Source organism: Scomber japonicus, chromosome 18, assembly GCF_027409825.1.
Source record: "Scomber japonicus isolate fScoJap1 chromosome 18, fScoJap1.pri, whole genome shotgun sequence".
NCBI classification, from domain to species: Eukaryota; Metazoa; Chordata; class Actinopteri; order Scombriformes; family Scombridae; genus Scomber; species Scomber japonicus.
This window is the reverse complement of record NC_070595.1, coordinates 2,157,336-2,161,704: the sequence shown is the minus strand read 5'-3', so window position 1 is coordinate 2,161,704 and position 4,369 is coordinate 2,157,336. Positions and strand designations below refer to the sequence as shown.

General features: G+C 42.3%; 1 long non-coding RNA gene across 1 annotated transcript; it reads right to left on the bottom strand.

Annotated features, from left to right (window-relative positions):
- Positions 1 to 792: 792 nt before the first annotated feature.
- LOC128379616 (uncharacterized) lies at positions 793 to 1,372 on the bottom strand. Its single transcript, XR_008323409.1, has 3 exons — positions 1,358 to 1,372; positions 991 to 1,056; positions 793 to 870 (listed from the first exon to the last, which is right to left on the bottom strand). It is a non-coding gene; the product is annotated as an uncharacterized LOC128379616 (long non-coding RNA).
- Positions 1,373 to 4,369: the final 2,997 nt, after the last annotated feature.

Sequence of the window (4,369 nt, the reverse complement as noted above, 5' to 3'; positions counted from 1 at the left end):
CATCAGTGACTGCTGCACCGCTGTAAACATGTCGAGTGGAGAACGTGAGGAAAAGAAGAGGGACTGCATAACTGCTTTCATAATAAAACCACCTACTTCAAAATAAAAAAAAGTATAAAAAAATAAAAGCATGCATACATACATGTCCTTTGATTTGAAGAATTCATGACAATTATAATACTCAAAAGTAACTAGGAATTGATTTGTAGCCTAACCATTGACTAAACAGGGCATGAACAACCAGAATTGAGGTAAACCACACGGACATAAAAAGTAGTGATGCATGATTGTAGATAAATATGATCTACAGAGAAAGAGCTAGTTATTATGGCAAAGATTTACTATGAAGTAAAGTTTGGTTTTGATGCAGTTGAATGTACTGTAAATATTCAGTGTGAGTCAATTGTGGAGACTTAATTTACCTCATCAGGTAAAGCAGAATGGCAGCCTGCATCCTTGATGGTCCAGACCTGTCCATCTGGTGAAGACATCAGACCTCTGGCCATCTGAATACATAAAGCAGCAACATTTTAGTAGGAGGAAGACGTTTAGTGAGATGATGCATGTTACTGAAAGGGACTAAACCTTACTTTTGCAGGCGGGGAACAGCAGGGGGTTTCTGTCTCATCTGAGCTACAGAACACTCTGGTCAGAGGTGATCCAACCAGCTGATGATAGATGAGAGGAAACATAGTGAATTAAACTGTGGACAATTTAGCTGTGTATTTAGTAAATGAGAGAGCTGCAAATGTTCAGTGTTATACAGATGAATGAAATCTGAGTCAGGTAACTTACCGTGTTAGGCTCAGGAGCAAGCTTGTAGTCCACACTGCTGAACCGGACGGTGTTCAGCGGGGGGGAGCACTCCTCCTGAAAAACAAAACACAGGTTGACTTCTGATTACAATCTGTCCTGTCAGACACACAAACCAAAGAATGATAAATACATCCTAAAGGAATATTATATTTAAATATTATTATAACAACAAACCTGCTGGTGAGCCATCCTGGGCTGAGGTGAACCTGTGGACTCCCGAGGTTCCCTAGGCTGGTGAGCCTGTAATGACAAAAAGCATCACATTGTATCAAACATAGGGGAAACCTTTCATTGTTACCAATGAAAATGTATTTTAAGTATTTTAAGTGTAATCTGCATCATCAAATAAAATATCAATTAAACTTGAATCATTAAAATTACAAAATGCACTCTTGATATAAAGTTATATGAGAGGAACCATAGTGGTACTGCTGCTGTTAAAGCATCTAAATAATTATTATAAATATTACTGCACCCTTTGGCAAACATTAGCACTATTAACAAATTATAAACGGATAGAAGAGGGGGGGGGGCGACATACCGTCACAGCAGAGGAGGCTGGGCCTAAAGGTGCGCCCTCGTCCGAACTCCAGGACAATCTGGCTGGGGGTGTTCCAACCGTCTGAGAATATATAACATACATATTACAGGGTTCACACTCTTTGGTTAACATCAAATTCTAGGACCATATGATGATCCAATGCAAGCAGCGTTAATCAGTATAAACATTAATCACACAACTTCTTGGGCAAAGTATATATTAAAGCACTTTTAATGACTTTTGTCTCTTATTGCCTATTTTCAAACACTTTCCAAGGCCTGGATTTTTTCAAAGTCTTTCCAGTATTTTAAGGACCTGTGGGAACCCTGATAATAAACTCTCTGAAGTGAGTGAGCTGTAAATCTCCAGCATGTGTCAGTTATCAGTAGTTAGTAGTAACATACCTTGTTCACTGGAGAACGGCGGCGACGAGGAGGTCGGGTCTTGGCTCGGGACCGGGACGCAACCTTTGACTTCAAATAAAACATAAAAACAAATACTTTAAGTCACATCGTTATAGTTACACAACAATATACATTATAATTATATTTATGGATAGCAAAGTTCACTTAAAGACTATTATTATAGTTTATATAACTTTTTAAATATATATACATTATATACGTAAAGTTAACGGTCAGTAATAAAGATAAGACTCTAGATAAAAGCGTCCAGAGATACAAGTTTGAAACTCACCTTCTTGGGCTTAGGAGAGGGCTTGAAGTCCGCCAGGCAAGACAGGTGAGAAGGAGAGACTTCTTCCATAGCACGTAGGGCGGTGCTGCTGAACCAGACGGGGTTCAGTGGCAAGAAGCACTCCTCCTCCTGTAAAAACACAAAACACAAAGTGTTCTGATTACAACCATGCCTGTCAGAAACATAACCCAAAGAATAACACATCCTAGAGTAATAATAAAAAATCCAGAAAGGAATGACAAACCTGCGGTTGAGCCATCCTGGGCTCAGGTGAACCACTGGACATGGGTGGTTCCCCAGGCTGGCTCGTCTGCAATGACAAAGAGCATCACATCGTATTAAACCATTGTAACCTACATAAAACGTTTCAGAAACATCACATTCAACATTTTATAATCACATCACACATTATAATATGCATCAATTACCTTGCCGCCCTGACCAACGGTTCTCCACTGAGAGGGGTCAGGTGCAGGTGGAGCAGGGGAACTCTCCCTCACAACCAGTTTAGGAAGGACCTTCCTAACTGGAGGTGATGGCCTGGGAGAGACCCGCGGGGCTGGTGGTGTCCTCAGTTGCTCTGTAGCAGCAGAGGAGAGCAACTGAGCGAGGATAGCCATCCCCTCACTATCACTCAGGTGGACCTGCAAAAATAAGAAAAAAGTTTTACTTTCAGTTAGCGTCTGCCATGTACTGAAGTCTTAATGGCAACAACAAAGAACTACAAATCAGACTTTAGTTTCACACACAGATATTGTACTTACACCATCCTTGCTCCACAACGCCAAATTGCTCGTGGGGAAGTCCTCCGTAGCTCTAAAGAAGTACCTCACGCCTTGAAAAAGAGGGACAAAAGCATGAGTCATCATGATATACTGTATTGTGACTTTATATGAATTGCTTTTTATGCAAGATATTTTCTCAATTAGCATGAAACTTAAATCTTTTCCACATACCCATACGAGCAGCCACACGGCGATATGCCTGACGCATGTGATCCTGGTAGTCGAGGTCACAAGTCAGGCGGGGAGGGAAGTCGACGACAAAAACCTGAAGAAAACAAAACCTGATCATTAATAAAAAGACTACTCTTTTACTAAAAATCCCACACAGTCAATATCATTAAAACACCAAATCAACAATAATGAGATATGAAAGAAAAGCTTACCTTAGGCCAGCGGTTGCCAACGGACTGCAGGAGGTTGGCGAAGTCGATGGCAGCCTCATCGACGGTCCTGCTGGCAGTCAGGTTGTTGCTGGGAGCCAGCACACAGACGGCCTCAGGAGTACGAGGAACTACGGCGTGTAGAACCTCAGTACGGATCTGAGACGCACTGGCTCCCGGAGTCGACATGAGGCCAAAGCAGAGGGTGTCGGACTTTGGCATCGGGACAATGCCATCTACAATAGCGCGTAGATGGGAGTCCCCGACAATCAGAACAAACTGCAAAAATAAATACAGTGTAAAAAACCATGAAGACATACGATCAATTATTCTCTTCCAACAATGGACAACAATAATACCTTCTTGTCAGGAGACTCAGGCGGGATGGTCAGCTTGTGGCTGCGCCCGGTGACGAGGGAAACTGGCCATTTCAACACTTTGTGGCGCCTCCCGGTGCCACGGCCTGTTAGAAAAGGATGGAACATAAGATTAATGAGTAATAATGACTAACCCTTTATTGGCATTGAGCTCTTAGCAGAAGTGTATAGTAAACACAAATACATCAAAACAAATAAAACAGCTGAATACTCACGTGCATAAAACTCGGCACGCACTTCATCCTCACCCCAGAACGGTCTGGCTGGCAGGGTGGCTCCAACCACCTGATGACAAATGATAAACAGATTTAACTTAACATGGTACGGATGGTGTAAACGTGTCTCAGTGAAGAGACTATGAGTCATTTAAATGAGTGTGCGTTTCATTTCTGGTCATACATACGTTGTTGACTGGAGAGAGGGTGCAGGGGGGGCGGTCAGGGTCCTGGACCGTGCTCCAGCGCTGCTTCTGGGCCTGGGATCGCCTTCCCTTCCGCGGCATCCTGAAAAACACTACACACAAAAAAAATCCCTCCAAACAAAAGGGCGTTAAGCCTAAACTAAAACCTAACCTAAACAATTTATCCTCAATATATGAAATCTAAAATAGAAATTAATTAGTAAAATATCAACAATTCAACAATCAAATATGCAAATGAGGTGAGGTTAAGTGAAGTCAGGTGAAGTGAGGTGAGGTGAAGTGAGGTGAGGTGAGGTGAAGTCAGGTGAGGTGAGGTGAAGTCAGGTGAGGTGAGGTGAGGTGAGGTGAGGTGA